The 27,520-nt window shown below is 26.3% G+C and overlaps 1 protein-coding gene across 5 annotated transcripts in view; it reads right to left on the bottom strand.

The window, feature by feature from the left end:
• The window catches only part of LOC122851467 (zinc finger homeobox protein 3), a 199,444-nt gene that overhangs the window by 136,491 nt on the left and 35,433 nt on the right, over window positions 1-27,520 (bottom strand). For all 5 annotated transcript variants that reach the window (XM_044150703.1, XM_044150709.1, XM_044150708.1 and 2 more), the window contains exon 3: window positions 1,515-1,548. The gene's annotated coding sequence lies outside the window, so the exon portion shown is untranslated. The remainder of the gene's footprint in view (window positions 1-1,514; window positions 1,549-27,520) is intronic.

Below are 27,520 nucleotides of genomic sequence, written 5' to 3'. Positions count from 1 at the left end.
TTTTATACGCTCAATATATCGATTTTTAATTCTTCCAAGTCTCTGGTGAATTGCATCTCACATTATTCAATTCATCCATCTTTTTTTTCTCCAGTTAATGTTATTTTTTTTTTTATCTATTACCTTCTATTTTATTGCACTATATACATTTTCTTTTTTTTTTTTTTCGTGAAAATAAACTCTTTTGCCTTGAATATTGAGACCAAATAAAATTGCAAAGAAAAAAAGAAAATAGAAGAAATATTTTTTATTGGTTATATAACAGGATAGCTGCAACTTGTTGAATATCATAGTGTACTTGTATTATTTATATTTATTTGTGACTAAGAATACTGCTCTGATATTTAATATTTATTTGAAAAAAAAAAAATGAAAACTATCATAACATAATAAATTGTGACGAAGAAAGTCATAACCAGTTTAATTTGATAAGTATATATAATATTTTTTCTCCCATTCTTTATGATTTTTAAGGTATACTGATATACCTTTGAGTATTATCAATAAAATAACCATCATCATGATAATCATGAAAGTATAACTCGTTGAGCTTTCCGAAAAAAAGTAAATAAAGTGGTTCAACAACGATTTTCCTTATCAGTTCCATATGGCAATGAGTGTGTTTTCATTAATTCCTGTCTTGTGAATAACTTGATGGAATTTTTATAAAAAAAAAATAAAGCAACGATTGGTATTTTATTGTGGCAATGGCAATGAGTATTACTTGAAGAATTAAAAAATTGTAAAAAAAATTAAAAATTAAAGAAATAGTGGGGAATGTCGTTAGGTGCGTGCGACATTCATGGAACAACCGGTTTTTCACACGTTTATTCGTCGTTAATTCGCAAAATGAAAAATAAAAAAAAAAACTAATATCTTTGCAATGATGCGAGAAATGTATTTGTGTGTGTATGTCTCGTGCGAGAAGTCTTGCCAAAGTGTGTATATATTTTTATTCGTATATGATACTGACCACCGTGACAGTACCAGTAATATATTTAATTCCCGCCCAGGCTGTCTCGACAAGACGACGTGTCAAGTAATGACCCAAGGTAGAGGTAACTATAGAATGAAAAGTGTCAGTGATCACATCCAGACAAACTACTTGCCTTGGTATTTTTACGAGTTTTTATTTTTATTTATTTTTATATTTTTCTTCATTTTTTTTTTTTTTCGTAAACTCTATCGGTAATCAAAATAGCTAGAATGAATGAATGAAAAAAAAAATATATATTTTTCCATCTTTATAAGCTATCAATGTTAATTTTTAAGTCATAAAAATTTCACATATATACTCATTAAGTTGAATTTATGTTCTTAGGAAAGACGGTGTCAAGTTTTAACATCTTGACTTTTTTTTTTTTAATTTTAATTTTCTGTCTTTTTTTTTTCCGAACGAATATGTAATTAAAAATATTTTCTTTCACGTCGTTAAATACAAGTTGTTTTTTTTTTTTTTTGTTTATAATAATTTTCTATATACTTTTTATTATTTATACTTTTATAAAACTTACCAGTTTGTATAGTAATAAATCCAATGAAAATAATCTGTAACAAAAAAAAATAAATAAAATGATTAAAATTGATTTAAATAATAATAATTAAAATATATAATATGTAAATTTGTAAAACTTTGATTATATAATATATGTATTTTTAATAGTTAAAATATATAAAATGGCAGAGTAGTATATGCTGTAAAACTCTTGTGCTTGTTCAGGACTATTATTATATTTAACATCAGACTGACGTGGAAACTATGGGATAATTTGAGCGCAATGAGCTGCAATTATTTCAGGGTTGGTTATTGCATACATAAGAAGTCTGGTAAAATAGCACACACAACTTTGGGATACTCAACATTCAACTTATATGCCAGTTCAATGTATACTATTATATATAATATACACTAGAATATACATATGTATATACATTTTGTTCACTTTTCATCGTCTTTGTCTCAGAGACTAACTCTTTTACTAACTTTCAACAAATCGATTCTTGGCTTTTGTTGAATACCTCTATGTATTATACCGCACAAGACCACCCGTCGATTTTCTACTGTGACAATATTTCTACTGCATCATTATTTTACGCTTTTTACACCCTCGAGTACACTAGTACTACTTCATATATGACACACGCCACTTGAACAAGTCATAAAAAAAAAAAAAAAAAAAAATTATTTCTATTTTTTGCTGAATGTTATATTGAGTATTGTATTTATGGGTGTCTATACCGTGTGAAAATATCTAAAACATCTATATATCTAGACATTCCAAATAAATTAGAAGAAAAAAAAAACAAAAAAATTATTATAAAAAAATGTGATTGTCTTTTTCTAAATGAAAAAATATTTTTCTGTTGAATGAGATGAAAAAATAATAATAAAATGCAATATATTTATTTATCTAGAGTGTTGAAGTTGATTATATGAAGGTAAGTGGCATCGTCCAGTTTTTTCGTACCCCTTGTCCATCAGACACACCACCATCACCACCATCACCAACATCACCACCGTCACATTGCTCTTTATACATATATATACATGCTGCTTTCTTGCTTCAGCAGCTTTTTTTCTTCTTATTATTCTTCTTCGTCTTCTTCTTCTTCTTTTTTTTTTATTCTTTTTTTTACCCTTCTTATTTTCCGTGCAACCACCCCACGCTTCCTCAACTAAAACTCGGATCAATACGCTAAAACATTTGCTACGAAGAGTGAATCCCGCTTGGCCGCGTGAAGCCCAATAAAAAAAACCTCAATTCAAAACCAGCAAATATCTCTATCAAACAATACAAGTGTTTCACCCTTTATTCATTTTATTTTTTATTATTCTTTCATGCACATTTAAAAAATACAAAAAAAAAAAATACAAAATACACTAGTACAATATATTTTTTATTTGTTAAAAAACCAGTAGCATATATCCTTTAACCACAAAGTCGTGAAACTTTATTTACCTCTGTACTTAGTGGGTATAAAAAAAAAAAAAAAACAAAAATTGTATCTGCCCTAATAGTAGCACGAGACTTGACCACGACCCTTGCTATGATAGGGTGGTGCAAAAAAATAAATAAATAAATAAAATAAAACCAAACTAAAAGTAAAAAAACAAAATAAAAAAAAAAATAGAGGCACAGGGTGGATGAAAAAAGTGATGAAGAGTGTGTAGGTGAATTAGAGTGTGGCCTCTGGGTCTGTAGTCGGAAATTGTGAGAAGGGATGTCCGTCCATGGCCTACCGCAAAAGCACGTAAGGCTGACGTCCGGCGATTCAACGTCTGTTTGGCCAATGGTGCTTTTGCTATATACATGTATAAAACTATTTTGTTTTGAAAGAGAGACAGACCATCACACAAAGTGAGTGAGTGGTCATCACACGCGCTCGATATATCGATTGTTGTTGAATTTAACATGTGGCTTTTGGACAACTACTGACTACACGAGGCCCCACACAATTCATGTGACATATAAATAAAATACATGGACATGTAAACATATAACCATATATACTTTTTTACTTTATATATATAGCATGTGTGTGGTCGCACTTGTTGCCGATGTTTCTCTTTGAAAACCACCCTCTTTCTCAACCCCCATGACGAGACACACTATTTCTCTATGGTTTATAGGTATTTTTTATTTTTTTTTATTTTTATTCCATTTTTTAGCTGGAATCTTATTCATGTTTTATCTAAAATCTCGGAAATCCGGTTTAGTTTTTTTTTTATTTTTTCAAAAAATCAAAAAAAGAATTTGAAAAATTATTTTACATAAGTATATTTAAAAAAAAAAAATTATATTCAATGAAAAATGTATTTTAAAATTTATTGTTTTTTAAATTTAATTGTTTCTTATTTTTTTTTCAAACATGAATAACATATAGAATAATATTTTTATTATTTTAAAAATAAGATATATTTAATTTTACGATGAGACCATTAGTTTTAAGTTTAATCGCAATTCCGGTTTAATATTGATAACTCAAAGTGTGATAATATGTATATATATGTTTTTTTTAAATATTATATTTGTTATTTGTTTTATTTTTATTTATTTTTTTTGTAAAGATGTGTGTAATCTGTGGGTATAAGGCCAAGTCTATGGATGTCTAGTTCAAGGTGTGCTGTGACCGTGAAAGGTAAACATATACTATTTTATAAGCATGTAGAATGAAAGATTGATATGATACACAACGATATGTATGAGTTTGTGTTTGTACAGACGCACATAATACACATATACCTATATATATATGCATGAATATATACAAAGACCGGTAAAAGGTGACAAATTCCTGTGTTATCTCCATATAATGTTTTGAAAGACCACAAAACCTTCAAGAATGGAGACGTGAGATAATAAACTTCAACTCAATGATAGTTATGGCCAGTATATTTTGTCACTCTTGATAAATTAAATAACAGTTTTTTTTTTTTTTATTTAAAAAAAAAATTATTGAAAGGGCCAAATGCGATTATCGACTAATTCTGATAATTTTTTTTCTATTTTTCTATTATGATTATTATATTCAAAAAATAAATATAGAATAAAATATAATCTTTAAACAGATGGCTCATATAATAACCATAAAAATAATAAAAAATAAAAAAAAATCTGAGGAGTTTAAATGATTTTATATTTTTCATCCAACAGTACATATATTTTGTAGGTTTTTAATGAATTTTTTTGAGGAAAATAACCTTCATGAATTTTTGGATTAAAAAGTTAATTTATTAAAAATGAGAATATGAAAGACTTTTGTTTTTCAATTACGCAATAATGAGGTTCATTAAATTTAATTGATTAGAATTAGTTGATGTATCCTTCAGGGTGATTAGTTTACTTTGACCACACGGTTGGCTTCAAGTTGGCCTTGAATTGAATCAATTTAACCCCAGCCCTTTACCTCAAGGGTAAAATATAATTATACATAACTCTAAATTATTTTTATTTTCTATCTTTATTTATACAAGGTATTATTATTATTTTTTGTTCTTTAAAATCTTTATATACTACGCGTCGTATTTAATTTAATTTTAAGTTTGTTTTTTTATTTTTTTGTACTGCGTGGCAACGAGCAAAAGAATTCGATTATCGAGAGCTCGTTGAAGTCGTCGAAACGAAATGATGGATGGAATTAATACTCGATAGGTGGCCAATCGATTATACGGCTTGATTGTGAAAGCACATAAAGTGTTGGTCTGTAACAGTCTTTAAGATATTCTTTCTGATTTTTTGCATGAAAAAAAAAAAATAATAATAAAAGAGATCTTAAAATTAGATACAATCGTTAGTATATTGAGCGTGCTCTATACCGCCATCATTGAATTTTTACCATGAGTATCGTTTTATTACCAATCAATCACCAATTTTATCATCGTAAAAATAAATATTCTTGAACAGAATAATTTAATTAAATTTATTATTTTAAAAATGTTTTTAATTTAATTTTTTTTTTTTTTTTCATATATATTTGTGTATATTGATTTATCTAATACTGATTAGATAATTGTATATAATAAAATATATTTATTTTTAAAACAAATCAACATATATTCAAGAAAATAAAATAATTTTTTTTCTTTTTGTTCAAAATTAACTTATTAAATTTCATAAAATACTTGCATTTATATGACTGAGTGGTATGTATTCTTTGAAAATTACTGATTAGATAATTGTGTAAATAATAAAATATATTTATTTTCAAAAATAAATAAACATATTCATAAAAATGAATTATCATTAAAATTTATTAAACTTAAAAAAATACTTGCAGTTATGACTGTATGTATTCTTTGAAAATTAATAAATTTATCAAGTAAAAAAAGAAAAAAAAATATATAAAAATGAAATTTGACAAAGTAAAGATTTAATATGTAAAGATTAATAAACAAAAATATATCTGGTTTTTGGCTGAGTGGATATTCTGTTACAAATCTGTTATAGGCCTCACTAAAAGGGCGTAGATGTCGGCTGTCTTGTTTTTTGCTACCAGCTTTTACTTTAAAGAACCCATCTTAAATTTTTTTTCTCCATTTTAACCTCCTCTTTGCCAATCCAACACATCTTGTGTTATTATATGCATTTGCTTGTATTTTTTTTTATTTTTTAAAAATCTTGACTAGCATATATTTATCGCAGTTCATATTGCATAAATATAAATTGCAGTTCAAGCTTGTCATCAGGTGAGAAACAAGACAAATGATTATAAAAAAAAATAAAAATAAAAACAAGGCGGAGAAACACCTAACTTGATATATTCACTCTATGTATGGTCAGACAAACAAATATTGTTTGGGATGTTTACAAGTAGTTATTTATTTTGTATACATATCATTGATGATGTTGCATTTGAACAATGATAATTCTATTCTAGACGTATCGTAAAAAAAACAAGACATCTGACCTCAAAAATAATAATTCAAAAATTTCTTCCAAATTGCCCTTCCAATCGACAAAAAAGTACAGTACTTATTTTTTATTTTTTTGCTGTTCTTGTATAACTCTATTTCATTACAATCACACTTTAAAAATTATTTATTAAAAAAAAATAATAAAAACATTTTTTAATTCCCAACAAATAAATTTTATTGAATTTTTTTTTTTCTCTTTTTTCTCTGAGTTATTATTGTTGATATTATTTCTTTTCTGATTCATAATTTTTACTCTCTTCTGTGCATATTCTTTTAATCTTCTTTGTGTCATCTCTTCGTCTCACTTTATTTATATATATAAATTTTTTTTATAATGGTACATTCCTTAAATCACAATCAATTCAAACGTCCCAAATTCAATTAAATTTTTTTTTTTTCTTCATAATGGCAACTGAAGCATAAAGGCTCATCCGAAAAGTAAAGGAAGAAAATGAAAGAATGGTATATATAAAAAAATAAAATAAAAAAAAAGGAGAGAAGAAAATAAAAAAAAAAAAAAAAAAAAAAAAGATTATTTCGTACGGGTGACATGTCCTCTTCTTAAAATTTGATGCAGAGGAGCAGGATGCACCCTGTATAAATACCTGAATGGACCAAAGAGAGACCAGGTAGTTTAACATATATCTGCTGAGCCGAATGCATCCTGACAAGATGTTTAGAATTCGACTCGGTGTGATGGTGTTGTGTATAGTCGAAATGAGAAAAAAAAAAAATTAAAAATTAAAAATATCAAAAGTAGAATAGAAAAATTCCATGTGTCAAAATGCAAGAGTAGTAGTTAAAATTATATTTTTAAATATGTAAGATAAAGATTTAAAAAAATAATATATATTCATATGATTATTTAAGTTTGAAAAATCTAGCAAAACAAAGATTTACTGGTCCAACTTGAGGTGACCTTTTTGACACGATTTGAACTTATATATACTTGAAAGCATTTCCATATATTAATGTAGACATAGAAATATGTATATTTTAAAAGGCGTCTGGTCACGGTTTTTCCAAGAATATAATGACATTTTTTTTAAATGCAAATTTTAAATTATCACAACTATATATTTTATTATTTATTTATGTCAAATTTACGTATGAGAGTGTATCTTCTCTCATGATAATCGTGATAAATAAATAATCTATTCTAAAATTGATAAAAATCTTTGAATTTTAAATTCAATCGAAATCCGTCAACAGAGAATTCTATTTATTTTATTTTTTTTATTCTTTCATTTTCTTAAAATGGAATAATATATCAGCTGAGAATAATAATAAATAAAAAAAATATATATGTATTCAAGGTTTGACATTTACAAATCTTGAAATAATTATTAATGACAGATATAATATCTAAAGCTGTTCTATTTAAATTAGAAGAGAAAAAAAAAAAAATGGAATGAGACGAAAAAAATTAAGAACTAAATGATTAGTCATTTATTTTCATTGTTTTTTTTTTGTTATTTTTTAACGACGTAGATCTCGCTGTCTTTGCTCATTCATCTAAAAATTATGAGAAATTCGTGCAGGATTTCTGCGGGGGGTAAATCTCCATCCCAACGCCGTGAGACGTGCCTTCATATTGTAATTAATTACAGTCATGTTTTAAGTCCAACATCGTTGATTTTTATCATGGGGAAATACTTCAAGTTCCAGATGAATTCTCGAGCCCTTACACTTAAGATCGATCAATGCTTATTTTTTTAAACTTGAATTTACAACTTTACACAGTCATAATATTACGAATATATTTATGACAATAATTTCACAAGATTCAAGTGTTAACGACTTATTAAATACACATTTAAAATTATGCACAATCATTTGCTTCCATGATGTTTCGAATCTTTACATTGTGCTTGTTTATCACACTCAAAAAGTATTATTTTTTAACTTGTAAATCAAGCTAAATATAATTAAAAAATAATAATAAAATTACATAAATTTTTTAATAACGATATTAAAAAATAAATTAAAGATAAAATCCATTTTATATTTTTACTATATACATATGTATTATCTATATAAGTAATAAAAATATATCAAGTTTTTATCTTATTTATTTGAATTTTTTTTATTTTTCTTAATTTTCTAATTTAGAAAAAATAAAAAACTTAGAAAGTCAAGATATATATATGTACCATGATTGTTAATGGGAACCCAAAAAGAAAAAAAAAAAAAAAAAGTTGTGTAATACTTAAAAATAAAAAAATAATATGAAAAAGAATTTTCATTGATTTAAAAATATATATAATAAAATGAAAAAAAAGGTGTTGTATATATGTATATAACAAATATTTTAATATTCTCTATCCATGTAGTAATAATAATAAAATTAATTATCACAACACCCAGCTGGATAAATATATATACCTCACGGATAAAGATGAAATCAAAAAGAAATAAAAGAAAAAAAAAATATAAATAAATAAAAAAATTAAAGAAAAGATATAGACCCCACTGGACTTTGGTTTTTTTTTTTTTTCATATATGTATATTTCTTGTTTTTCATGGTTTTATCTTTGGCTTTCTATTGCACTCACTGATGGGCAACCAGTTTCAAACAGTTCGATGGAAACCAGTTGAGCGAGAGAAGATCTGAATGCAACGAAAAGAAAAGATGAAAATAAAAAAAATATATATAAATAAATAATAATAATATAAAATAATAAAATAACAGGGATGTGGAATATGGATATGTTAAAAAGAAAATAAATAAAAAAAGAAGGAAAAAAGGGAAGAGAAGAGAGAGAGAGAGAGAGAGGTAAAAGAGCGAAAAAATATTTAAGAAGGTAGAATATACCACGAAGAGGGACTTACGGACACTTGGACGCTCAATGGCGCGAATTTAAGAGCGCACAGCCGTTACGCTTCTCATTCGTTAGCATAAATTAATTATTTTTTAGATGAAGCGCCCGCGGTACCAGCTGATGTCAGCATACCCACTTGAAAACCCAGTACTTTTAAATATATTTATATTTTTTTTTTTTTCTATATAACATCTTTATTTTTCTTTAACAATAATCATTGAAATTCTTGTTTAATCGTTTTGATATTTATAAATAAATTTAAAATAATTGACAAAATTAATTACAACTATATTTTTGTTATTTAATAAATTATTATAATTTTGAAAAATATTTATTTATAAATATTCATAATAATGACCATCACAAAAGAAATATAAATTTTTTGTAATAGAAAAAAAAGTTAATATAATAAAGACCAAGAATGACGAGGTCATTAATCAAATTTAAATCCCAGTTGAGATTTCGATCGTAGCTATTTCCCTCTAAACTCCGGTAATTAATTAGTCTTCTTTTATATCGACATTTTTTTTTTTTATTTTATTTTTAATTCTCAAATGTAACGATTAAACTTGATGACTCGGTTCGTTTTTACGACAACGTTTTTTATTTTTTTTTTATGTTGGAATAATTTAATAGAACAGTCATTAATAATAACTGATACAAAAATAAATATAAATAATAATAATAGCTTAAATATTAAGAAATTTTATTTATTTTATTATTTCATTCGTTAATTTAAATTTATTCATGTGATGCTGAATTTGTTTATTGATGTTTGCTATTTATTGATGCTTTATATTTTTCTTTTTAAATAAATAATTGTGAATGTGTTATAGTTAAATGTTTGCTATTGTAAATTATATATATACTTGTATTAATAGAAGCATTACAAATGGACTTAGATTAGGTTAATTAATTAATGCGCACGTCCTGTTTCATCTCGCCTAATTATCTCGCTTGTCCGACTTGTAATCTTTGTCTCCCCACTTTAATCAACATACCAATGAATTTTTTAAATATATATATGTATACATACAGTATCTTATTTGTCTGATGATAATTGTAATTACACTCATTTTGACATTGTCAGACAGGAAATGGCTACACCTAGAAAAATCATTTATTCCCTCTGTGTATATGTGTGCTGCACTTAAATAATTTTTTTTAATTAAATCAAATTTATAAAATTTATAAATTAATTGAAAGAAAAAAATATAAAATACTAAATTAGAAAAATAATAAAATTACATAAGTAATTATTGTTATTATTATTTTAATTTATTTAATTTGAATTTTTTTCTTCGATGGGAAATCTTGATTTTAATAATAGGGAAAAAAATTTTTTTTTCAAAATCAAACTAAAAAAGAAACATTAATAATTATCATTAATATTGTTTTTTTTTTTTTTAATATAATTATTTGTTTGTTTAACTTGAATTTTGTCGTAGAAAATTTTAGTCCAGAAAAAAATTGAAATGAAAAATTCAGGAGACTTATTTTCATGGCAATAGAAAATACTTTTTATATGAAGGTGTATAAAACACTTTATTTTTATTTTCAGGTAACCATCTAGTGGTTCATTAATTTTGGAAAATCCACGGGGACTCAAAAGATCTACCATCAGAGAGGTTATTTTATTATTATTATTTTTTTAATATACTATCCCTTTTATTTATTTATAATATTTTTTTTCCCTCTTTTTATTTTCTTCAGGTTCAAGATTAGCCAGTCATTATCCAATGAAAAACATCATCTATGTGTGGGTTAAGAATTTTCAATTGACAATACAATATTGAAATATTAAGGACCATGGGAAAAAAGCAACAGTGCATATCGCAGGATCATCGATTTTTTACAAGATATTTTTATACATTATTTTTTCAATGGAAAATATATAATGCAAGCCACTGTGAATAGGTCCAGTTTATAAAATCGTTGGAATGTGAATAAATGAGGAAGTTAGACAAATACTTATTTACTATTCAAAAAATAATAAAAATGAATAAATAAAAATAAAAAAACTATTCATCACTTGGTGTTTTAGATTTATATTTATCTTTTCTCTGACATAAATTATTTAAAATTTATTTTTTTAAAATTGTACACTGCTACTGGTATTCTCACGATTATTTTTTTTTTTTTAAACAAAAAAATTTATAAAACAATATACATACTTAACAAATTGTTGAGTGTATAATAAATTTATATATTTATTTTTAACTGATCATATTTATTTGAATTTTACATCTTTTTAGATCGTTTTTTTTTTTTGTTTCATTTTCTTGGCTTGAGCTGTCCAGATACTCGTGAATTTCTCACGGTTTTCACGATCGAGCAGGTGCAATGATTTTAAAAAGATACATAATAATGTTATTAATAATAATATAGGTACTCAAAAATTTCAACATCAGTTAATACAACGTTGTATTTTTGTTTTAACACGCTTGATAAAAATGTATGTATAAACAACGCTTGAAGATCAGTGCCCCAATAATTTTGCAAGTTTGATCTGTTGATCGCAAAGAGTTTGATTGAGATTGTTGAATAAATTATACTCATATATAAAAAGCATATGAATATAAATTATCTGTTACACAACACAATTAGCACACGTTGTCAGAATAATAATACCCAATATACACGTGTATCAAGTCTTATACGTCCAATAAAAATAAAAATAAAATAAACTCTTGATTTAATTTCCTGTTACAAGATCGTATCTTAATTAAATTTTCTTATTTAATTATATTAAAAACAAAATTATATCACCGACTATTTTTAAATCAATGCAAATTTAATTTGTAATTTTTTTTTCCAATATAATTTTAGTGAGTTTAAATTCAAATGAAAATAACATGAATTTATATCTTTGTTTTTTTTTTTTTCTTACAAGCAAAATTTAATCGATTATGTATACCTATTTTACGTTATTCGTTATATTTATTTTTACATTAAATTTTAATAATGTAAATGTAACAAAAGGTGAATTGATTCATATATGTGAACTAACATAAAAATCTTGGGTAGATTTGATCGTTAAACGCCCCTGCGTCATCGAGGGGTTATGCTCTTGTAACGGCAGTGACTTGAGCGATGAAATAAAAAGAAAAAAATATATATATAAATATATAAAAAAAAAGTAACTGAGAAAAAAATCAGAGAGAAATAAAAAATAAAAAAAAAAAAAAAATCTATATAAGAGACAAATGACATATATTATATATGTTATATGCCAACCGACATTTGCGCCATCGAATTATCGAATATTTCATTTGTATTTACTCGTCTATAACACAAAAATATATATATACATGAATATGTATACAGAAAAATTTATTACAAAAGAAAAGAAATCAAAGACTTCACCCTCAATGTGTCGCATTTAGGGCTGTGTCATTTTTCGATATATATTTTTTAATATTATTATTTTACTATTTTAATATTTATTTTCATTTGAGAATAATCGAACCTGGCCCAGATATTTAACGAACCCCGGAGGTGAGCGCATAAATCGAAGAAAAGAGGTTGATCAAGGGTGAAATATAAAAAATAAAATAAAAGGTTATATATAGGAAAAAAGAAGCGCGCCCCAAACTACCGCAACGTATTTTAATTGTATCGGTGAATATACATTTGTTGAAAAAATTAAAGTGAGAAAACGATGATGTAAAAAAAAAAAAAAAATATAAATAAATGAAATAAAATAAAAATTAAAGAAATGAAGAAGAAGAAATATATAACTACATACACTGAAAAAGAGGGGTTGACATTGGGTATCATGTACTGTTTGATATTTGGGTCGGTACAGTGGGGTTTCACTGTTTCTATTATTGTCTCACGGGGGTTGATCCTCCGGGGTACCTTATTTTATATATATATACCCAAGTCCATGTTTTTTTCTGTCGCCATCGTCATCGTCGTCATCATCATCATCATCATCATCAACATAGTCGTCGTCCTTTTATTTTCCATTCATGACCGGCAATGATCTCGTCCACAAGTTTTTTTTATTGTGTCCTTTTTCCCTTACTTGATATTATTATTATTATTATTATTGTTATTGTTATTTAACCTGGTATTAATACAAGAATCTAGTGTCACTTTGACATTGCTTTTATTCGTTTAAATGAAAAAAAATAAAATCATGATGATGGGCTGCAGACCCAATATGCCAAATGAAAGGGGATGATTTTGACGTCAGTGGGCAATGTCTTTCGGTCAGGGGACAATGTTGGGAATTAAGAGTAAAGCTGTGTGTGGGAATTTAAATTTTTTTGATTGAATATAATGTCTTTTTTTTTTTTTTATAATAAGTTATATGAGTATACATGTGTGGAAACTTTTACATATATGTGTATACACTTGTGATGTTAAGTATTGTCTGTTACTGATGTTCACAAATGAAATGAAGGAGATTCAGTAAATTTAGTGTGTATATTTGTCTGTGTCAGTGTATGTAGAGATATTATATTCCCATAGTGAACAAGAGATAGAGCGTAACGACCCTCAAAAATATTTGGCAAAGGACGATTCGTTTCAACGGTACAATTTTTTTATTTTTCAATTGTTTTCTTTAACTAGGGTGAAATTTATCAATTTTTATAATTCAATATTCATATATACAACTGCAATCCTTTAAATTTATTTTTTTTTTTCTTCTTTTTCAACGACTTCCGGTATGTATCGATGTGCACACTATATACTAATGCTTCAATATTTTTTTTCTACGCTAATTTTCATTATCGATACAACACATGTCAGGTAGAAAGAAATAACAAAAAAAAAAAAAAAAAAAGAAATTTATTCTTTCGGTTGCTTCACGACAAGTGCGCGTACTGTTAAAATGGGATGTAATATGTATGTATATATTTTTCAAGCCCCTTCTTCATTCAGCCATACGTACATGCATAAACCTGCATATTTAAATATTGTATATATATAAAATAAGTAACAGAAAAAAAAAGATTGATATAATAATAAAATAAAATATATCGAGAGTGAATTAGCGATGCAAACGAGTTATACTTGCAACCACGTGCGTGAACAAGCAAATATATTTGAATTATTTTTATTATTTGAGAATGCATTACGAGAGTGGTGAATAAAATAAAAAAATAATTTGAATTAGAATTGATTCGAGGTCGCGTGCTATATGTATAAAATAATTTAAATATCGCAGATCACCCTTGACGCAATATGTGCCTGCATCTGCATCAAAGTTCGATGAATTTTCAAAGTCGATCGAAATTAATAATTGCCCTTAACCCTTTCTATCTTTTGCTCTTCTTCTTTTTTTTTTTTTTTTTTTATTTTTCAATATATCCTGCATATTGAATATGCTTATGAGAGACCATGCCGATTTGTATTTTTTTTTATTTACCATTATACTTGTGATTATCTTTTTCTACCTATGGATATTCAAATAACCTGATCATTTTGTAACCGTTTTTTTAAATTTTTTTTTAAACATTTTTATTATTCTTTTATTTTTCTAAAAGATCGACAGTTGCATTGTTCCGGATAAACGACTTTGGAGGATTTTTGTTTCTTTTTTTTTTTGTTATTCAATTCGATTTCTTTAAAAAAAAAAAAAAACAAATAAAAAAAATGAATAAATAAATGAATAGTGTGTATAATGTTTGACAGCATTGTTGCTCATCGATCATTATCAATTTTTGATTTTTTTTTCTGGCCTTTAGAATTTATTTGAAACGTGATATTTTTTGTTTTTGAAAATATGAATAAAAGTATATCAATGATATTGTGATAGAAGATTATTTTTATGTGGTTTTAAATGTAGTCAACATTAACCCCCTAATTATCAACTAAAAAATAAATTTAATCATGAGAATACATTCAGGAGCTTTCGGCTCGTGACAATTTTTAAATATTTAAATATTGTCCCTTCTATATGGAGTAAATATATTTTTTTTTTCAAAATGTTTTGGCCCGTGCGGCGATTCAAGATGCATGAGCACGCGTTCAACAACAATATTTTAATACAACAGCCCTTTTTTTTAAAACGCCAATTCTAGGAGCTACTCGTAGATAAATGTTTAATGTATGAAAAATTATCTCAAATTGGGTGCATATATTTTTTTTTTCTTCTGTATATATGTAGTGACTGGGCTGCACATATATTTCTCCGTGAAAATGAGACACGCGACTGAATTTATTCAATTTCATTCTCGTTTACTTTTCGACTTTACTTTGTCAATTTACATTTTTTTTTTTTTACAATGTCCTACTTGTATCTTAATACACATATATATTCACCCTGTGGCATGATTTTAGCTCGTGCCATAATTTTTATTTTCAACATTGAATTGTGCCTTAAATTTTCATCGTGATTTTACTAATGAAATCACCACAAACCAGACTATTCCAACACCAAGATTGATGTTAAAAAATTTTCATAATTTTATATATCAAGTCAAGATATAATTCATAAAAAAAATATTTAAATTAAAAGAATTGAATGTTAATTTACAGCGTATTTATTTAACAGCCAATATTTTTTTAAAAATAAATTTCCTTGTTATTTTACAAAATGTATAAAAACATTTTTTAATTTACTTGCAAGTCTCTTTACGACATTGACAATACGTGCAATTTAAATACTAACAACAACAACAACTAATTTAACGATATATTTTATAAAAAAAAAAAAATAATGTACAATGCATCAAAACATGATGATTTTTGTGTGTGGGTGATAACTGGATATTTTTATTGGCTATATGCCGCCACATAATACATTGAACTTGATCGAACTTAACTAAAAATTCAATAGTAAATAAAAATATATAAAAATAACATACATGTAAATTTGAAATAAAAGAAACATCTTCATACATTCATTTAAAGAAAAAAAAAATAAATAAAGTTGTATAAATCAGAACCAAGGTATTTTTATATTTACGATTGTCATTTTATTGTCACCATAACATTTAATAACGTAAAACAATGATGATAAAGAATATAACGTTAAAATGTTTACCATGCTCAAGTATTTGAGCATATGAATAATATTACATGTCAAGAGTATATGGCACCATCATCATTGATCAGTACAACATCAATGTTGATGGGATAAATTTACTAGACACACCCCCCTCGTAAATAATTCCTTTCTTTTTACCAAATAAAAAAATATAAAATAAAGTTTATTTTGCATATGCATTTATGTCACGATGATACCTCAGTTTAAAGTGAATCAACGACTATTTCAAATCTCCGATTTAACTGTTAACTGAAAAATTGATTCGCTTTTTATTCTATATACTATAATATTTCTTGAAACTTTTATATTCTGGCAAATCGAATAACCAACATGCAACAAAATCTAAAATTTATTAAATAAAGAAACAGAAAAAAAAACAATGAAATTGTTTGCTTTTATAATTGTACGTGTTTTTAATTGAATTCAGCAAAATTGATCAAGCACTTTTTCTTTAAATTATTATTGCTGAATAATAAATTGGACAAGAAAAAAATAAAATATAAATTTAAATGGCAGCACAGAAAATTGAAAACAATTTCAACAATATAAATTTACTAAATTAAAGTTGTAAAGTTTAAAAGAGTATTTAAAAAAAAAAACAAAAATAAATAAAGCAAAAAACACAATTTAAATTTCTTGATATTATTTCAAGATAGCACAAATAGTGGAGAAAAAAAAAATGGATAACTTTGATCATAAAAAGCAATGATATAACAGGCCATTTGAAAAGGTTTACCCTCTACCTAAACGACACAAGTAGAATGCACTGATAAACGTTTTCATCTAAATCCTCGTGAAACTACACCCTTCGTTCTCATCGACCCGTCTTTATTTTGCATTTTTTACATAAACCCTACTGTCTAGCTCTTACCTGTCTACAGCACAAAGATATAAAAAAAACAAAAAAAAAAAAACAAAATAGACTTTTAAAAACAAAATGTATAATAAAATAAAAATTTTTAAGAATAAAAAAAAAAAAAGAAATTGCAATAAGATAAGAGGACAACAAAACACAAGCAAGTAGTAAAAGTATGAAAAGCAAAATAAAAAATACAATAAAAAAATATGATAAATCCAACGATAAACTGAAAAGTTTAAAGTAAAAATTGATGATACAATTGACATGATCATTTACAGCGAAACGATTTACTTAGTCATTTTTTTTTCAACAATTTAAGGATTATTCTTTATAAAAAATCATATGAAAAAAAGTCAAATTACATGATATAATTAGTGAAAATAAACCGGACGTGAATCATGTAATTGATTCGTTCAATTTTCTCATATACAAGTACATATATATAGATATTTACCCAGTCAATAACATGATAATATGCTCTTTTGAAATCTCAGTATCACGATTACACGCCGGCATTTGAAAATATACATAGAAAATATTTATATATACAAGTTGTGAGTGTGCAGTTATCGTTTGTGATATGCCGTCATTCTCACACCCCAGTGTCAAGGTTATGATGTTGCTTTGCAAAGTGAGTAGAGTGCCAGGATCCGGGATTGCTGATGGGGAAATATACAAGAGGCAATAATAAACTGTTTAGAAAAAAAAAAAAAAAATACATAAAAAGAAGAGAAAAATAGAATAAAAAAGTTTTAAAAAAATAATAATAAAAGAAGGATGCTAATATCATGCTTCATGTTGGTAAAGTAATGTGCACATTGGTCGTGCGGCTTTTGGTGGCCGGAGGCGTTAACATGAAAATCATATGGTAATATAGCAAAGAATATATACAAAAAAAGAAAAAATAATAAAAATGAACAAGACGATGAGGAAGATCGGTCAGTTCTTCTAGTTTACATCTTCTCTTTCGTTGTATTTATTGTAAATATTTAAGGATATGCATAGATATTTTTTTTTTTGTTATGTATTGATGAGAAATAAAGAGCCAAAGGATGCGGTCGTCGCATGAGTCAGTCCACAAGCCAGATTTTAATAATAAAAAAGATAAGGATAAAAAAAAATAATAGGGCTTGAGGCAATACCTCCAAGTGCAGAGGCTCGCGTGCCTTTGATAATTATACATGGTCACTTTTTACTTCTGACTCTTCAAGTCTGTCTACTATTCGACAGGGTCGAAAAAGTTTAACCGGCATCAAATCGATTTATCAAGCTTTGACTAACAGACAAAAATAAAGAAATGTTATTAATAAAAAAAAATAAAATAAAATAAATATTTATAAACATCAATTCTTATCTCACTAAATTGAATAGATTAATATATTTTATTTTTAAATTTATCAAATAATCATCTGAAAAATGTAATTTGTAAATGAAGATAGACGTGTCAACAGATTTATAGACCACTAGTGCGGTCTGACTGCTGAGTAGAGTGGTCAAGAAAAAGCAACGCTTGAGTGGTAAATTTGTGAGGGTGTCGTATATCGATCGATGAAAAAAAAAACTATACATTAAGAAGCGAGGAAAAGATAAAATAAATAAATAAATAATAATAATAGGCCATAGAAAAAAAAAAAAAGAAAAACAAATAGTCCAGTGTTAGAATGTGGTGAATTCATGGTAACAAGCCAAGCACCAAGGCCCAACGATCAAATAGTCTTATCTGGCGCCACTTTTATATACACCCCAGACTTGTGGGTAGTTTTAATTTTTTTTTTTGACTTTTTCATCCTTGTCTTACGCAATATTTTGTTTAATTTTTTTCGCTCTAATTACCGTTGCCAATGGCATTTTTTTTCCGCAGCTTTTTAATATGTATATATACAAACATTTACTACCCTCTCTCATCGACTTATCCGGAAATTTTTACCCACCAATATTACTTGATCTCATACAATATACATCATCCACAAATTTTCTTTCAGTTCAAATATACGTATCCAGCATCTTAAGTAAATCAGAAAAAAAAAGAATAAAGATAAAAAAAAAAAAAAATCTAACGAAAAGAATATATAAAGAAAAATTTAAAAAAATAAATAAAAAATAAATTCATTTGAGAGTGTTTATTCAGGCGCGTGGTCACCGGTCGAATAATTGATTAGAAAATTTTTTTTTCCATTTTCAAAAGAGGCAACCGAATATATAAGGAGATGTAAGGCGTCCGTTTCGTTGATGCGACAAACGAGCATACTGGGGGAGAAAGAGTAGCTAAGAAAAAAAAGAAAAAAATAAATAAATAAACGACCTGAATATCGGGTCTCGTTACTTGTGAAAAAAAAATAAAAAAAAAATAAGGGATGTGGGTGGATGTACATAGACTTAGATACAAGGTGGGGTTATATTGAACACGATTGAAAATTTTTTGCTTTGCTGGGGGTCACATATGTATAGAACACCTACTCATTTTTTACTTCCAATTGATTTTGGTTTATATATACATCTAGATCGAGTCAAGAAAAATAAAAAAAAATTCATTTCCCTAATGATCTTATACAACAGAGTGGTTACTGTTAATTCAACTTCTTTGGGTGACTTTGATTTTTTTTTTCTTGACTATCATTACCTCATTCTGACAGTTCTAATTCTTACTTTTTTTATCTACGAATTACAAGCTATGTATCATAAATGAATGTATTGTGATATCAAGCCTTGGTAAATTGTTATCGTTGATTTTATTTACACTTGGTAATCAGTCATCAAGCCTGTATTTTTGTTTTACCCGGTCTCACAATCAGTAGCACACGATAAATTGTCCCTGTTGATTTAGGTCTCACACTTGGTAACAGTCTTTTGATTATAGTCTTACACGATCTTGAAACACATCAAGTTAGACGTTTCACCAACTTGACAAACTTGACTTGTGCATATATTTAATAAAAATAAAAAAATAGTAATATTGTATAAATGTTATATAAATTTTAAAGAAAATTATCATTTGACTATTGTTCAGGCTTTAGGACTGTGTATTGATCTCATAGAGTTTATTCATATAAAAGTTTCACTTCATCTTACATCAATACGACGGTTGACTTGATAGCGCGTCGACTTCTACGTGAGAGAGATCGATCACGTCACCCAGTTGTTTCGGTTAATTATTGTCGTTAATTGAATTGTTTAAATAAAAAATAATGTTATAAATATAAATAACATTAATAGTTTATTTTATTATTTTATTGTAATGTGTCTTGACATTGTGCCACTGAAAAACAACTGGGATAATTCGACAGCAAAAACTTTGAACATTAGCTCACAATATGCCAGGTAGCGAGGCTCGACACGATAAATGACAAAATGTATGTTCGTCATTTTATGGCTATACCTTCTAAAAGGTTCATTGTTCATTATAAACACAAGTATTATCATAAAAAAAAAAAGAATGAATAAATTGACGAAAAATTTTTTTAATTTATTTATTTACACATAAATCACACATAAACCACACATAATTCACACGTAATTTTTAGTCTAATAACATCAAGATAGAATGTTTACTGAAAAAGTTGTGCTACCTTAATATGTCAATTTAAAAAAAAAATATAAAAAATATTTAAAAAAATTTTCTTTCAGATTTATTTCTTCACACATAAAAAACACATAATTCGCAGAAAATTTCGAGCCCAATTGCATCGAGATCCGATGATTATTGAAAAAGTTGTGCTAGCTTAATATTTGAATTTTTAAAAAAAATTTGAAAAATAAATAAAAAAATTTCTTTCAAATTTATTTCTTCACACATGAAAAACACATAATTCGCACAAAATTTAAAGCCCAATTGCATTAAGATCCGATGATTATTGAAAAAGTTGTGCTAGCTTAATATGTCAATTTTTAAAAAAAATATAAAAAATATTTAAAAAAATTTTCTTTCAAATTTATTTCTTCACACATAAAAAACACATAATTCGCACAAAATTTCAAGCTCAATTGCATCGAGATCCGATGATTATTAAAAAAGTTGTGCTAGCTTAATATGTCAATTTTTTAAAAAAATATAAAAAATATTTAAAAAAATTTTCTTTCAAATTTATTTCTTCACACATAAAAAACACATAATTCGCACAAAATTTTGAGCCCAATTGCATCGAGATCCGATGATTATTGAGAAAGTTGTGCTAGCTTAATATTTGGATTTTAAAAAAAAATATAAAAAATATTTAAAAAAATTTTCTTTCAAATTTATTTCTTAACACATAAAACATAATTCGCACAAAATTTCAAGCCCAATTGCATCGAGATCCGATGATTAAAGAAAGTTGTGCTAGCTTAATATTTGAATTTTCTAAAAAAATGTAAAAAATAAAAAAAAAATTTTCTTTCAAATTTATTTCTTCACACATAAAAAACACATAATTCGCACAAAATTTTGAGCCCAATTGCATCGAGATCCGATGATTATTGAGAAAGTTGTGCTAGCTTAATATTTGAATTTTTAAAAAAAATGTAAAAAATAAAAAAAAAATTTTCTTTTAAATTAATTTCTTCACACATAAAAAACACATAATTCGCACAAAATTTTAAGCCCAATTGCATCGAGATCCAATGATTATTAAAAAAGTTGTGCTAGCTTAATATGTCAATTTTAAAAAAAAAAATATAAAAAATATCAAAAAAAATTTTGTTTACTCGCTTTTTTTTGTTGTTTTTTCGTTGCTAACGAAATAAATAAAAAAATAATAGAAAAAGGCAAACAGAAAGAAATTTGTATGAGAGTAAGTGAGAAAAAAACAATGACCAATCAAATGTCCGGAAGACCGATGATGTTTGTCCTTTTTATATTAGGATCTTTTTTTTGAAGAGATAAAAAGCATGACAATGCAAAGTACAGAGTGCATGCATGATGATAAAAAAAAACCTAATTTAATTTAACAAATTTGTTGAATTTAATTATCGTAAATATAATAAAATCAATATATAGCTTCAAATTATCATTTAAAATTAAAGAAAAAAATAATAATTCAAAATATTTCTTAACATTATAATAAATTTAATTATTATCTTTTTATCCATTTTAAATATTCCTCAATTTTTTTTTTAAATTATTATTTTATTTAAAAAAAAAAAAACAAAATTTCATTGTAAAAAAAATAAATGTACTCTTATATTTTATATATAAAATTAAAAATACTTGAAATAAATATTAAAATAATTTATTCATTAAATTAAATATCATATAAAAATAAAAAAAATAAAAAATTAACCATCAAATTCATATTAATAATTTAAAAAATAATAATAAAAAAAAAAGGTAAATGTGTATTATGACCCTGTTACTCATACGTAATCAATGGTAATTGCTGCTAGCGGCAATTCTCATACAAAAATTTATATTTCAAAGTGTTGGTGTATAAAATACATTGCATCAAATATAAGAATATATTTTTCAATATCTCGCAATATGTATAGTAGTATATTCTGTATACAAACATCGAGTACAAATGTGTTTATATTCATATATACATTGAGCATTTTAACACTGTAAGACAAGTTTTACAAAATTTTTCGTAGCATTAAAATACATTTCCGAGACATAAAAATTTTACCATATATATAAAAATAATACCTATATACTTATAAACACGTGTCTGTATATATACTTTTAAAATTTACACACACTTATAAGTCACATATTTTATTATATATGACTTGCTGTGTCGATCGATTTGCACACCGAGTATCGAATTAAAAACGCATAATACCCGGGCCTAATTACTCACCCTGGTATGAGTAAAATTGTTGGATAAGAATCGAGTACTGGGTAATAACATGCCGCGTCTTTTATGAGCTCTTACTCGCTAACGGGGGGGCTGTTGTAATATAAGGGGAAAAAGAGAATGTGCAAAAAAATATAACCAAACAAAAAAAATAAATATTAAGAGACCAAAGAAAAGAAAGCACATGAATTAAAGTAAGGGAAAAATAAGATACAGTCCTTATATGCTTTAATATTTTTTTTTTTTTCTTTTATATAATTTTTCCGGCAGGATTCTTCTTCGACTTTGCATTCACTAACTACACACACACACACACACATCTCATTTTTATCCATAATTTTTTTTTTCTCATCTCTGCTTTCTTTTATTCTTGTATATTTTCTTCTGCGTTTACAATATAGATGATCAGAAAGAAAATGAGCTGAAGGGGCGCGCTTTAACCGGTGGAATTAGACCAAGAAGTGGAATGAGTAAAAAAAAAAATAAAAAAGGGGGGTGGATATATATGGGGAGATGAATACTTTTCTTCCCTATTTTTTTTTCTTTTTTTCGCGAGTCGTATCGATTTTTTAACATCTAATGAATTCGAGCTCAAAACCTCTCCCATCGTTCTTTGAATATTTTCTTTTCTCGTCATTCCCCAAAACCACCCTTAACTCCCATCACTGCTTTTTGCCACATTATGCTTTACACGCTTAAAATGTGCATGATTACGAATAAAAAAAAAAAAATTTATATTCGTCTTTTATGTACATGTAACCATCCAGTTTTCAATTCTTATTTTTATTATTATTTTCTTTTTTTTTTCGTTAATTGTATTTAAGTCGGAGTGTGTGTGTGTGTTTGGTTCCACGAAGCCCATGCCAATCATTTCGACGTATAATTACACTAGTCGAGGCTAAGTCGATGAAGCTTTTTTGCGAATTCTTAGGTTTAAATGGAAACCTAGAAGTGTGCTAAGTACTTTGGGTTAATGGAGCAATAGGAGGGCATATAAATGCTTTTAAAAAAAAAAAAACAAAACTCACTCAATCATTATATTAACATGCGAAAATTAAAAAAAATTTACATTATTTAATTTTAATAGTTAATAATAATAATAAAAAAAGATTGACTGTTGATGCAAATATAATAATGTTTTTGTGTAAATGTTTTTTGAGAAAGAAAAATAAATTTTAAATTGTTTTGTGATTTTTTTTTTTATTTTTCATGACATCTTGGGTATTAAAAAGTATCATAAATAAATGATGATTATTGCTGCGTGGGTTATATGTTGTCTTTATAGTTATAAGACTTAGTTTTATTATCAGTTAAACCAATGAATGTTTTGGACAATCTTTGTTGACTTATTTCAACATAAAACATTTTTTAAAATGTATATGTGAGGGTGGAATTATGAACCCGCACTGTCGAGTCACTCAAAGTTTATAATTTTCATATACAAATCATGTTTAAAAATTTTATTGTACAGTCTTTTGACAGACCAATTTGACGAAGAAATAAACGGTACTTATTATAAAAAAAAAAAAAACAAATTTTTAATAAAATATTTGAAAATTGGAAACAATGCATATTGGAATTACTTTTTGTATTTTTTATTTGAAAATTATTTGTTTGAATTTGTCAAAGGGTAAATGGAACAACGTTGAGGTATGCGATACAAAATTCACGACCCTTAACTTAAAAATAGCCAAAGGCATTAAATGAAACAAACGAAAAATAAAAAAAAAAAAACAGCCCGAGAAAATTCCCTTAAATATTTTCAAATAACAATAGTATTATTGCGCGCCTGGAAAGAGTTAATACACAAGTATTTTGTAATCATTTCTTAAACACCACAATGATATTCATGTGATAAAATTATATTGCAAAAAGAAAATTAAAAAAAAAAAAAATTAAACTAAAGAAAATCGGAAAAAAAAGGAAGAGTGTATACTCTTAAGAGGGTGCGTTAATCGAAATGAAACGGTGCGAATGAAAATTCTATGGCTCCCAAGTACATTATCCCATGAGTTTTTATGTTTTTTGTCCCTTCACACTTTTATTTTTTTTTTCTCCTTCATTTTACGTAGATTTTTTTATTTTTTTTTCCACTATATAAGGCAATAGATTGTTGCTAAGAAGAGCGAGTGAGAAAGAATGCATTCAATCTGCAATCAAGATTTCTTTCATTCGACCACGACGATCGTTGATTGCAAGACGTTAATTACAAGACATTTTTTTTTTTTTTCTTATTATATATATATATATATATTCTCCAAGCACTGGATCGCCCTCTTGAACGCAATTTCAATTTTCTAAATGACGCTATTCGAGGGTATCTATCTATAAATATACTTTTTTTTTTTATAAATGTGGGTGACATCAGCTGTGGTAGAAATTAATCCAAAATTATACGATGAAATTAAAAATAATGGTCATAATAATAACTACAAAGTAACTTGATGTCAACAATATTTCAACTTGAAATTTAATTTTAAAATCAAATGGATTATTTGCTTTATATTGTATAAATATTTTCAAAAGTTAAATATTTAAATTTAAAAAATTAAGGCATTCATGAAGACGTTTTTATATATATATTTTTTTTTTTTAAACAACACAAGATAAGGAAAAGATATACATGCGGAAAAAAATTCAAACACTGGCATATCACGATCATCATAGCTAAGAACCCCCCGATGTGTGTTTTCAGGGTGAAAGTGAGATGATAAAAAATATGAAGCGTAAAAAACTCGTGGTGTCTTATAATGAGATTCATTCAAATTCATTCGCATGGAAGTTTGCCTTGAGGATTTCAATGAAAAAAAAAAAAAAAAAGTGACAAAACTCTTTGCAAGACTTTGTATTATTTCATTATTCTATTTCATTCAAAAAGGCGTCGAAGCATTTCACATATACGTTGTCATTTTCATCACAAGAGTCATGTCCTGCTGCGTATAAGGTACACTCAAGCTTTGAATATGAAGAAGGAAAAAAAAAAAACCCCATATGATATATATAAAAAAAGATACATAGAATTGAAAAAGGTGCATTTGACTTTTTGGTTTCCTGGTGATCGTTACCATTTGCACTTGATCGACTTCAGGGTCTTTCTATTCACATTTATTTTACCTTAACTCTGTTAGGGGTTATATAAATATATGGTTATAAAAACTATACAAACTATGCCTTTAAATAAATGTATTAAATTATTTTTTATATTATTTTTTCATGGAAAAAATATGTTTTTTTTTTTTTTATAAATGTGCTGAAAGGATAAGAAAATTTACGATGTTTACTGAGTAATAAAAAATGGAAGGAAAGACTTCTGTTCAAATTAGCAATCTATCCGTGGCCGCGTTGAGTAATGATCGATGCAAGTATATATAGCCAAATGCGCCAGTCATCATTACCATAATTTGATTACTACGATGCAGTAATGGTCGCGTGGCTGAAGCTTGTTCGGCTTTGGCTGATTTTTTTTATTTTACTTCTCTTCATTTTCGTTACCTTGATTTCATTATATTTTTTTTTTTTTCCTTACCTATATACTATTTATTATTATTATTTTTTCATTTTTATAATGAACATTAAATGGATGCAATGAAACTTTGTGGGGATGCAAAAATTTGTTAATATAAAAATGTCAATTTTCTCATGAAATTTTATACTGTTGTTTAGCTAAATTATTTTTATTTATTACTGTAAGGTAATATGCGGTGAAATAATAAAATATATATGTATCGGTAAATTTAACATGTCACCCTAGCAGGTTTATATATCAGTGTTGATAATAATAAATGGACACGTAACGAACGAGAGAACTCACAATCATTAATATAATTACATTACCGCGTTCATATATACAGCAATATATATAAGTAGATTCAACATTCGCGTGTGTCATCTGCAGTGCATGAGGCTCGGTTTAAATGTGAGTTTTTTATTTCACAATAAAATATTACGGAAAATTATTTACAATGAAAATTATAGAAAATAAATAAAGTAATTGTATCATACAATTTATTATATCTTTATTTTAATATTATTTTTTTTATTTCAATTCAATTCATTTTTTAAATTATAAATATATATAACGTAATGAGATTTGTCACGCGGTAAGGTAAATACAAATTGTATAAAAATAGAGAAAAAAAAAGAATCTGATGTAGCAGCTTTTGTTCCCGGCAGCTGCACAGTGCGGGTTCAATTCGCTGTGCGGATTATTCAGTTTGAATCTAAGTGCAAAGAAGCAGGTAGATATACAGGGGTACCTGTGCTCTGTGCTTGCACACCACAATCAACAAATAGTAAAAGAATGAAAAAGAAAGGAAAATATATAAAGAATAAAGAAGAAAAAAAAAATGAATATACTTTGTAATAAAGCTAAACTGAAACGGTGGGATCTTTGAATAATATAAATACACATATACAAAATGTATATATATATGCGTTTATAAATACATTTGCAGCATAAAGATTACGCGAAGTATATGAGTGAACGGACGCAGAAGTGGATCGAAATTGTATAAGCAAAAAAAAAAAAAGAATGAAAATAATATTTAAAAAAAAATAAAAACCAGAACGGGTGGTTGCCTACAACGAGAGAAAGATATGAGACAAAAAAAAAGGAAAACAGAGAAAACTCACGATAAATTATATATTGATAGA

Source organism: Aphidius gifuensis, linkage group LG3 (assembly GCF_014905175.1).
Source record: "Aphidius gifuensis isolate YNYX2018 linkage group LG3, ASM1490517v1, whole genome shotgun sequence".
Classification (NCBI taxonomy): Eukaryota; Metazoa; Arthropoda; class Insecta; order Hymenoptera; family Braconidae; genus Aphidius; species Aphidius gifuensis.
The sequence above is the reverse complement of the archived record's forward strand: the minus strand, read 5'-3'. Positions and strand labels throughout refer to the sequence as shown.